Source organism: Chlorocebus sabaeus, chromosome 21 (genome assembly GCF_047675955.1).
Source record: "Chlorocebus sabaeus isolate Y175 chromosome 21, mChlSab1.0.hap1, whole genome shotgun sequence".
NCBI lineage: Eukaryota > Metazoa > Chordata > Mammalia > Primates > Cercopithecidae > Chlorocebus > Chlorocebus sabaeus.
Genome location: NC_132924.1, coordinates 24,771,059 through 24,783,114, shown reverse-complemented (window position 1 = coordinate 24,783,114; position 12,056 = coordinate 24,771,059). Strand labels below are relative to the sequence as shown.

The window sequence follows — 12,056 nt, the reverse complement described above, 5'->3', positions numbered from 1 at the left end:
TTAATAGGGCATGCTAGCTATTCTCAAATATTAACTTTTCCAAGAATAAGACAGGATAAAACAAGAGAAAAGACAAGCAGAGATTTTTTTAAAACCTCTCCAACATTTGTAAGGTAATCTCACAAATAAAACTTCTAGAATTCCAGGGGAGCATGCGGGCTTTCTTGCTGTGTGATTCATGAATCTGGGGTGCTCTTAGGCACTGGTTGCTTTCTGGCCCCCCAACAATGGCAATGAACGTTTCATTGTCGAGCACTTATTATGTGCCGAGCACCAAGAGTTTCACATGTTATTAATTCACTTGGTCCTCCAAGTAATCTAAGAAGTAGGTATTATTATTCTATTTTATAAGAGACACCATTTGGGCCAGAGGTCACACAGCTAATGGGATTTAAACCCAAGAGCTCTGGCTCCAGTCTTTGACCTTAATTGCTCTTAGGGGAAGGAGATAACAATTCCTATCCTGATGGCCCATTCCATGTGGCAAAACACAGCTAAAAGAAACAGAAGTCCCTGGGCTTTGGAAAGTCCATGAAAAGAAACTGTGCTTTTGAGTGCACTCTATCAGTTTGCCAGGGCTGCCATGATGAAGTATGGCACACTGGGTGGTTTAAACAACAGAAATTCATTGTCTCACAGTTCTGGAGGCTGGAAGTCTGCCTTAGCCGGGTTGGTTCCTCTTGAAGGCTGTAAGGGGCTCTGTTCCAGGCCTTTCTCCTTGGCTTGTAGATGACCATCTTCTCCCTGTGTCTCTTTACATTATCTTCCTTCTATGCATGTCTGTCTCTGCATCCAATATTCCCTTTTTATAAGGACACTAGTCATGCTGGATTAGGGTCCATCAGATGTCCTCATCTTAACTTGATTACCACTGTAAAGACCCTATCTCAAAATAAGGGAACTTTCTGAGGTTAGGACTTCAATCTTTATCTATATATCTATGTCTATATATAAATATATTTGCCTAGGCTGGATGGAGTACAATGGTGCGATCTCGGCTCACTGCAACCTCTACCTCCTGGGTTCAAGCGATTCTCCTGCCTCAGCCTCCTGAGCAGCTGGGATTACAGGTGCCCACCACCATGCCTGGCTAATTTTTGTATTTTTAGTAGAGACGGGGTTTTGACATGTTGACCAGGCTGGTCTCAAACTCCTGACCTCAGGTGATCTACCCACCTCGGCCTCTCAAAGTGCTGGGATTACAGGTGTAAGCCACCCACGGCCGGCCAGGACTCCAGTATATATTTTTAAGGAGGAAATATTTCAATCTATAACACGCATCAAGGTTTCTAAGCAGACTTAAATGTCCACTTGAGTGGTACAACCTAATTGGTGAAGCCAGAGCATGGTGCAGGCTCCCATCCATCCTACAGGTACATCCTGATAAAAAGCCAGCCCTCCGCTTCCTGGAGGGAGACTACTGTTCTTTTTCTACCCTAGCTGGCTAATTAGAAGTGCTAGTATAGGGAAAATTTTTCTGATCTGCATAACTGAGGCCTGACATTTAGGAGGACTGTGCTTTGACACTGTCCCATTAGGGCCCTATGTCTCTATCAGCTACCCTCTAAGTTGCAGAACAATAGCCTGAGTGAGGGCTGAGATGCCCACATAGGCCTCAATTTGCCCCATGAGAAGGAAACAAGCTCCGGCCCATCATTAGGATGGTCTTGGTCTTGAACTATGGAAGCCACACTGGTGATCCTGTCTTCTAAGGCAGTGACTTCCCCACTCCCTATTTTAAAAACTGTATGTATCGCTCAGACATTTTTAAGTCAACAGTTGAAGTTTTTCATCAGGCCAGGCGTGGTGGCTCACACCTGTAATCTCAGCACTTTGGGAGGCCAAGGTAGGCAGATCACTTGACGTCAGGAGTTCGAGGCCAGCCTGAGCAACATGGTGAAACTCCGTCTCTAATAAAAAAAAAAAAAAAAATTAGCACATGCTAATTTTAGCACATGGTGGCACATGCCTGTAATCCCAGCTACTTGGGTGGCTGAGGCAGGAGAACTGCTTGAACCCAGGAGGCAGCGGTTGCAGTGAGCTGAGATCACACCACTGTACTCCAGCCTGGGTGAGAGCGAGTCTCAAAAACAAAACAAAACAACAGAAAATTTTCATCAAAGTTGAAATAGTTTCAAAGAATATCATTTTCAGTGTACGACAATATTGACATTTAAAAGATAAAACTGGCTGGGTGCTGTGGCTCACGTCTATAGACGTGAGCACTTGGGAGTGCTCCCAGCACTTTGGGAGGCTGAGGCGGGTGGATCACCTGAGGTCAGGAGTTCCAGCCCAGCCTGACCAACATGGTGAAACCATGTTTCTGCTAAAAATAGAAAAATCAGCCGGGCGTGGTGGTGCATGCCTGTAATCCCCGCTACTTGGGAGGCTAAGGCAGGAAAATCGCTTGAACCAGGGAGGCGGAGGTTGCAGTGAGACGAGATCGTGCCACTGCACTCCAGCCTGGGCAATAGAGTGACACTTGTCTCAAAAATAAAAAGATAAAACTGTATGCCATCTTTTAAATATATAGTTGAATATACATACAATAGTAATTTGAGATCCATATGACTCACTTAAAAATACATGAATAATCTCTACTCGAATAGTTGGAAATCGTAATCATTATTTTCCTCCTTGAATAGTGGTCAATAGGATTTATGTAAAAGCCCCAATACTAAATATTTTAGGCTTTCTAGGCAGTCTCTGTCACAGCTACTTAATGTGCCACTACAGTATGAAGGCAGCCACAGACAGTACACCAGAAAAATGGGCACAGATGTGTCCCAATAAAATGTATTTACAAGTCCAGGCAGCAGGCCACAGGCCATCATCCTCCAATGCCTGACCTAGAACCCAAACTCCCATTTTATTTCCCCATTTTCCCCACTCTACCTCAATCCTACTCATACAGAATTTTATCATAATGGAATTTTATGCTTAAAAGTCTTTTATTAATCATCCTATCATACTTCTCTGAAACAAAAACACATACACACTAAAATCTAACTTAAAAAATACTTCCGATGAACAGAAGGCTCTAATAAAACTTTTCTTCTTGATTGAGCTTAACAACATAATTATTATTAATATAAACTAATTTAAACATGACTTTATTACCAATTTTGATACAGAATTTCCAAACCCAAGAGAAGTATCCCATTGGGAATGCATCTCTTAACGTGACAGGGACCCACTTATGGTTCCTTATTTAAAAGATAGGTCACAAGTCCTTTTGTTTGGCTCTCAGAGAAGGTTTATATACTTTGGGCAACACACCATAGTAAGATCTGATGGAGGTGAGCGGGGGGCTTTCTTTTATTGAGAGAGAGAAGAGCGGTTGGGAAAAGTTGGTGTGAAAGCCACAGGTGCGGTTGCAAAATGATCAGTTTTAATGTATGTATGGAAGCTGAGAATCTGAAAATGGATTATTGTGAGGCTAATTATCCATGCCTTCCTTTCCCTTGAAAGGTCTTCACACCCTTCAGAAGAATGAGCACCCAGGTTGAAGATTACTTTTCCAGTGTATTAGCTATAGATCTATGTACAGTTGGTGTTGAAATGGAGGCACCTGACCTCAGTAAAAACGTGGGCTTGGGAATCAGACACACTTGAATTTGAACTTCACTCTGCCACTTACTAACCGGATAATAAGCTAACTCTCTCTGTGTCTGTTTCCTTATCTATAAAAGGGGACACAATGCCTTTTAACGCCGCTTTTAACACGCTACTGAAACTGTTAGGAAAAGGACAGAGACTGAGAATTGGAGTCTCCCTGAGTCTGGCCCTCTGTCCTTTGAGCATAGGAGGATGTACTCTTCAATAAAACTTGTTGCTTGACAGAGCATGCTATGTGGTAATTTTAAAATAATCACTACACTGAAAATTTTAAAAAAGGTTTAAGAAATCCCACTAAAGGAATATGCAAAATGCCTGGCACACAGAGAGTGCAGCTCTTAAAACCATCAGTGCAAGTGTTTCTGAGATTGGTCTGGCCTTGAAGCAAGTAATGGGGAGTCAGAGTGGTAGACAGAGACAGATGACCACACACAGTGGGTAGGATTATTGTCTATTTACCTAGAGTATTCAAATTTGGGGATAAGAGACTTTCATCTCCATTGCCATTTATACTTCTACCCAAGTCACATGGAACTGCAACAGTTCTAGATCACCATAGGTGCAAATTCTCTTTTAACAGTTCTAACAGTTCAGAAACTTTTGATAAAGTAGAAAAAATTTGGTCCACCCAGGTTTCTACTTGTAGGTTGCTTTGTAAGACTAGCATAGTGTATAACTCTTGAATTTGTTTTTACAGTTCAGTTTCTCTTGGGTGTTTAGAGGGGAAGGAGGGCGGAAGGCAAAGATAGCTGTTGGACAATTTGTTTTCACCTATTACTTTCAAGTAGTTTTCAAACAACTCTTACAAAGGCCCAGTTTTTGAAAGTGGATAATTTTTCTTTACGTAAACAGGCATGGAAATGAATGCATAGGTGGATGCACAGATGACTTAGTGAATACATAAATAAATGTGGTTTCTTGAAAATTTTTCTTATTGTAGCTTCCATATTCCGGGGAATTCCAACGTTGAGGCTAATGATTGCCTGAAAAATAAATCTCCATGCAGGTTAATCCATATATACTCACAACTGGGAATCCCAAGGCCTAGAACAGTACCTGATAAAGGACTGGCATTCAGCCAACATTGGTTGTTGAATAAATTGAGCAAGAAAATGTGAACTCTGTCTCTTGTTAACAGTGGATATTAGCAAGTCAATGACAGTCTCTGAACCTCACTTTCTTTACCTGTAATAAGGTAACTGCATGCTACTACCCTCCTCCCCTCACTCCCTGTTGGCTCATGGAGCCCAGATGTACAGCCCCAACAAGCCACACCAGAGGGCCTAAGTTGTCACCAGATGAAATCTATTTGACATCCTATGACTCAGGTTACTTCAAGATCTAGGATGCTATAGGTTTATATCAAATAGATGTCCAGATGTGACAGAGAAAGAAATCACCCCTTCTCCTCTCTTGACAGAATACATCATAGGTATGAAGTGCATGGCTGGCGGGAGTGGAGGAGGGGTGGAGAAGAAAGTCATCAAGAAGTGACTGGGAATCTGCATGTGAAAGAACCAAAAATGTACACGTTTCTCAAACATTATGCCTTCAAGAAGAAGAAAGAGCTGGGCTAGGATGGCGAAAGCTCAGCTATCCTAGAAAGATTTATGGGCCATCCGCCGAGACCAAAAACATCTTGACTTACAAATGTAAAAGCCACCGATTATTTATGGCAGGTCACAGCCTTCTTGAATGCCGCCAGGCATCTCCCTAGAAGCACAATATCATTTGATATTGACTGGCTTCCAAAACCAGGAAACTACACATCGCTGTAGCTCCACATTCTGGAGCTTCTGCTACCTTAGAAATAGGTTTCCAATTATTCCTCCTTAATAAACAAGGCTGAGTTAGGAGATACTAGATTTGAAGCATAATAGTAAGATCTTATTTTACAATCCACAGAGTACATGGGATATATTAATAAATGTGCTCTCTAAACATTTCTATGTACCAGATAGAGTTGATAAGATCTATATTTTATCCAGGAGAAAAAATACTAAAGATTGGAGAGGCAACATGGTGAAACCTAAATCTTACTTGGTGGCTATGCTGAAACTTGACTCAGGCCCTGGGTTTTAAGTGTAGTGCCTTTCCCTCTGGGTGGCCTCCAATGCCAGCAGGGTTGGAGTGGTGTCTCAGGATTATCTAGGAGAATAATCTGAAAGTAGAGAGACCCTTCCATGGCAAAAGAGCAGAACTAGACATTCTGTGAGACGTGAAAAATAAATGGCTTCTACCCAAGGGATGGAATCAGACTATTTTCTCCTCACATACATATTCTAATTTAGTAATCACTCACACAGACATCATTCATATTTTCATTTGTTAACAGCCTCATGGGAAACGTACCTACTTCTCTTTCTACAGATGAGGAAGCTAAGGTTCAGAGAGATTAAGGAGTCCCTCTACCCAGTTCTCAGAAAATTTTAGAGGCGACAGAAGGATGGCTCATAAGGTGGTCTTTGCAAAGCTTCTTATGCCTGCTTTGCCCAGATATTTGACCCTGGCTCAGGGAATCTAGGATGTGGCTTTTATCCCGCCATCATTCTCTGGAGCTAAAAGGTGTGGCCCTGCTACTACCCTCATGGTACTAGAAAGAGTGCCCTGGAACCTTTAGCATGAAGTAGTCTAGGTTTAGGGACAGTACCAATGTTGGTGGTTTTCAAACCAGCTCCTGCTTTGATATCCCTCTTTGTATATGACAAAGTTTCTGAAATGCAGACTTCAAATTGCTGGCTCATTAGGCAAGGAGGGGGCTCCATCTCACCTGCTGGGACCTGTGACCTGGAAGATTCTAGTTAGAACTGAGTTGCCCAGAGCAGCCTGACTTGGGCTACCAGTGTGAAGGCCTGAGTTCCATTAGCTGATGGGTGCTTCCTTCCAACCAGGCAAGTGGATGTCAGAACTTCCCCAGATGCTATCTTAAATGTTCAGCTGCAAGAATTCCATCCAAGTTGGAAAGAAACTTTATTTCATTATACTTCCAGGTCTGGGAATGATGCCAGTGAACAGCTCTCCTTGACAGGTCTCTCATCACTTACAGCTCAAAGGAAAAGAGAAGTGAGCTCCCAAAGTGCAAGGCTGCAGCCCTCCTTGTCAGATGGCAACACCTCCACGGAACAGCTGAGCAAGAGGATGAGTAAAGAGCTGTCTGCCTTATCACCAAAACCCTGCATACTGATGATAATTCCCTGTATGCTTCTTTTCAAAGTCTTGCACAAGGCCCTGAGCTGAAGCAAGGACATAGGAGAGGGATGAAAAATCAGTTTCAGCTGTAAGACAATTCTGGCATCTCACTAGTGGTTGACTAAGTGCTGTGTTAAGAAGGATTCTGAAGCTCAATCTGGATACACCGGGAAAGACTGTTATTTTCAATGGAACATGGGCGCCAGAAGACAGACGGATAGATAGTTCAGAAGTTTGATACATATATGCCATAGGAAGTCACCAAGTCTAAACTTCAGTTTACCCATGTAAAGTTGCTGAGAATCACAAAGGTTAAATAACTTGCAAAACTTAGTTGCTAAACTAGAAACCACACTCTAAAGCCTTGGATTCTAGATTACTGCTCGTTGTCATATGAATACTTTTCTAGTCGTTATTTCTAGAATATCACAGATTGCTTGAAATGAGCTAGCAAATTAGCAGACTTCCAAATCCTGTGGTAATCCAAAGATACTTATTGTAATGATAATTCTACGTATGTGATGTTCAGCTACTTCCCAGCATCTCTGCACTCACTGAAATCCCAAATCACTAATTTCCACTCATGACTGAGAGTATTAAGCCTTGGCTTGGCTGAAAATCAGCAGACATGCAAAGCAATTCATCTTGCCCTGATATTCAACCCTGCCTATGGTTTAATCTATTTGTTCCACCAGTGTTGCTTCACTACAAAAAGTTAAGTAATATTATCAAAAGAAAGAAGTTGTAAAGGACCCACACAATTTACTCCAACCAACATTCACAAGGCATTCTTTGGAATTCTGTCCAAAATGCAGGAAATGGGGACCATTGGGTCAGAAGGCATTCCTGATAGGAAAGATAGTATTCAACCACATGGATTTTTTTTTTCTTAATGTTTTGTGGAATTCTTAATAGAGCTCTTTATTAAAGGAAAGTTTAAGAGGACTGAGCTTAGAGTGAGTTTTGGCAAATGGAGGCCAAATGAAGGCCAAAGCTCACTCTAAGCTCAGTCCTCTTAAACTTTTCCAAAGTTCACTCATTTCACCCATTTGATTTGGGTGAAATCATCAATTGGGGACATCATTAGAAGACTAAGACTAGTTGCCTCTAGGAAGGCTTTGCAGGATGGTTTTGATGTAGTTATTGAAGAGATTGATTACTCTTTCATGGTGAGTTTTACATTAAAATAAATCTTTTGGGGAGTGAAGATATAGGATAATATCTGGTATTGAAGGCACGGATTTGAAGACCAAATTAACTGAAAGAATTATTTAGTCCATATTTTCTCGCTCAACAAAATTTGCAGAATTGAATGAGATGATAGCAATGAAATCACTCCTTAGCCTGAATTTATACTTGTCTTCATGAAGAATTATCTGCTTGTAACAGAGTTACCTTCTCAGTTATGGTTTGTTTATAATTCAAATTAAACCCACGTTCCATACTGAGTTGACAGAGGGGGCCACAGAGCACAGTAAATAGCAGGGCCAAGATAAGTAAGGATTAAGAAAGAAATGCCACAGATGGATGAGTACTGACTTTCTGCAAGAGGAAACAGCATACTATTTTAATCCCCCCTTGCCAAACAGTGTAATGGAGAAACTAAGATTCAGCTGTCCATCTTGAGTTCACTATGAGCAATGGTGAAAGCAAAAGTTAATATGTTTGTGAATACTAACATTCTGTTTCTCTGTTACCAGAGCAGGTGGTCCAGGTACCCTGTGGAGGTAAAAGAGATAGAGGTGCCGTGGCATGATGATGGAGTGAGAGAATTTACTGGCCTAGTGTGCGAGGAATGTTCTGAGATCCTACTGCCACACTATCCAGTAGAGTAGCCACTAAACACGTGGCTAGGGAAGCCTTGGTGAGTAAGTGTGGTGAGTGTGACTGTGCCGCTGAATTGTAAATTTTATTTAATTTTAGCTCATTTAAATTTAAAAACCAATACTCAATTCATTTATTGGAAAACTTTGATGTATGTTTGGAACAACTTGTGCACATGAATCTACTTTTTTAACTATGAATTTTATGAGATCTAAATACAGATTTCCTGTGAAAATCCAGTATCCAAATTGAGTTGTGTTGTAAATGTAAAACACATGTCATATTTCAAGGACTTAACATGAAAAATTCAATGTAAATATTTTGTTAATAGTTTTGTAGAAATTTTGTAGTTTTGTAGAAAAATAGTTTTGTAGAAAATGTGTAGTTTTGTAGAAAAGTTGAAATAATGATTTGGACATAGTGGGTAAAATAATACATATCATTAAAATTAACTGGCCTGTTTCTTTTAACTTTTTTTCAGGTGAACTACTAGAAAAACTAAAATTACATACATAACTTGCATCATATTTCCATTGGACAGCATCGATGTAAAATGAGATCTGCTATATTGTCCCTGTAGTACATTTTTTGTACACTTGTTAAAATGTCTTCTACACATTTACATACCTAGTATAATACTAGAAAGTGCATAATACTAGCAAGCATAGCCAAGAACCCACGTTGTAAAAACCTGTTACCATGACCCCTACAGATTCCTTTCCACTTAGCATTGCAATCTTGCTTATTTTTTTATATCAGATAAGACATCCTGATAAGATGAATAGCTTTTCTTCTTCCTTCTAGCAGCCTAACCCCTTCCTTCTCATTTTTTATTGTTACATCTTCATTGTGAATCCATTTATAAAACAGATACAAGGGGAGATGCAGTGGCTGAATCGGGAGTGGAGGATTCACACACCCATCCAGCTCCACATTGCCCTAGCAGTCATCAATTCTCCCTCAAACTCTGAGGAACACAGTTTCTATTTCTGAGCTGGGCCCACCTCCCCTGCTCACAGGTCTTGAGAAAGCATGGTAGCCCTGGTGATTCCTACAGCCATTGCAGTTCATAGGCACCCCCAAACTGGCTGCCTGGTGGTTCCTGGTTGTTCGTCACCCTCGCCATTGCTTTGACCACTGCAAATCATTCCTGGCAAATGCAAGCAAAGGGCAGCCATGGGACACTGGTGACCTGTCACCTCTCCCAGATGGCCCAGGAGGAACTGATCTCCTAGGTTAATTGACCCAAATCATACCAGGTAAAAATGCTACAGGAATGAGATGGGGCATCGCACGTAACATAAAGGGGCAACCAATGGGGCATTTTGTGATGAGCTTTTTCTTAGCTCAAACTTCTCAAATAGTATTATTAATAATTCACCCAACCACCCCAAAATGCCTTTTCAATTTGACTTTAATTATTGTGATGACTGTTTAATTCAACTACCTGTGGTCTGACTCCACTTGACAGACTGATAGGTTGATGAAACCATCTTCCCCTATCTACTCACTCTCCTTCCATATATGAACGTAGCAACAAGTACATCGATATGCATGAAACACCAAGCACTTGTCAGTTCCTAGCTGGATAAACACAGGCAAGGTCCTTAATATTTTGGCAACTAAATTTCCTCATCTAAAACAGGCAAAAAACATTAGTCCTATTAGGGCTGCTGGAAGATTCAATGTATTATTATATCTACATATAAAATGTACTGAGCAGTGCCTGGCACACATTAAATGGTCAGGACAGATTGAGATGGGGCTGCAGCATTTAGCGGACCCATATGAAAAGAAGGAGATGATGAACTTCAGGGTATGATACATTCTTGGCTACCCCAGGACAGGGATCTTGCTTTACCCTAAAATGCCTGATAATCAAAGTGTTATGTGTTTATGCATGAATGCATTGGGGGGGGGGGGTGGGCAGAGAGGAGGTTCATAGCTTTCACATTCTTAAAGAGTTCCATGATCCAATAATAGCTTAAGAACTACTGGTTTAGAATTTTTTTTATAAACATTTTTTACTGCTTCCATAAAAGGCTGGTTTCTTCTCTCATTCTTACCAACAGGTGCCAGCACTTCACTCATGTAAAGTGACACTATTGGGGGAGAGAAGGGGCCAAGGCAAAATGGACACTGACTCTAAGGAGCTGACTGTCACTTAATGCACATCCTCTAGAAACCAGACTTCCTCAAAACCGAGCATCGAGGTGTACTGAGGAGTGTGGTGCAGCAGGCAGAGTTAACACGCACACAAGCTCTTCCAGTCAGGCAGAATTCTCAATGTATGCAGCCATCTGGAGCCTCGTGGGATCAGAGAGCAGCCTACATCTCTAGAAAGGCCTTCAGCTAACAAACAGGTCACTGACCTTGTCAAGTGACCAGGTGTCCCTGATGCACTGTCACCTGCAGTTAGGAAATTCTCCCTCTCCTGCAACGTCAGCCCTACTTCTTTAACAGACAGAGTAGAAGGTCTCTCCCAGACACCCAGTCGCCCTCACCCTGCCTTGAGTCTTCTACAGGCGCAAGCTTCCTAACTCTTTTGTTTCTTTAACCATTCCTCACAGGTCCCATTTAGGATAAAGTAAATTCTATCCTAGAGCCACGTGAAGACCCACAACATTCTCCTCTGCAAAAGGACATTTTTTAAAAAGGACAAACCAATAAGATTTCTCTTGTTTGACTATTTCATGTGCATTTCTTCATAAACCAGATGATAATGCTTCATTCTCTTTTCCTCTCTCCATTATTTGAAGTCAAGTGGACTGTAAATAGAAGACATCAAGTGTGCTATGACACTTTCAGGCACATAAGACAGGAAATCACATTTTTTAAAAAAAGCAACTGTGATGAATCCTCAAAATCAGGAGACAAACAGGGGAAAAGATCTTAGGCAGAGATAGAAGCCCCAACTTCATCCCCCACTCTCTGCACCCAAGCCAATGGCAATACCTTTCCTCTCCCCGTTCGGAATGATTATAGCTGGTCTGGAATCCTGCTCTGTGCTTGGATTACATCTTGCCACATACATTTTTAAGTTTGCAGCTAGAAGGGTCCCTACAGGCGAAGAGTTTCTCATTCCCCACGCTGCCCCTGCATTGCCTGTTTATAGTTCTTCCTGTTTCTACCCAACAAAATTGAAAATTTCATCACCAGTGTCAGAAAATTAAACCCCAGGGAGCAGAGCAATAGCTCAGAGCATCCCTTTCCTGGCAGAGAGCCAATCCTTGAATATAACTTTGCAAACCCTCTCTGGTTTTTCAGAGGTTTGAAAGGATGCAAAATAGAGTCATTTTGAAGCATGCTTTTTGACTGCTAAAATCTTTCCAACTGCACTTCAATTTATCTTTGCAATTAATTAAAAAACACATTTCAGTTTGGAGACAGGTTTCATAAAAGAAGGAAAGGACATGACCTAGCTC

The 12,056-nt window shown here is 41.3% G+C and overlaps 1 protein-coding gene across 5 annotated transcripts in view; it reads right to left on the bottom strand.

Moving 5' to 3' along the window:
• ELMO1 (engulfment and cell motility 1) overlaps positions 1-12,056 on the bottom strand; it is a 578,573-nt gene that overhangs the window by 119,341 nt on the left and 447,176 nt on the right. The gene's annotated exons all lie outside the window — the stretch shown is intronic.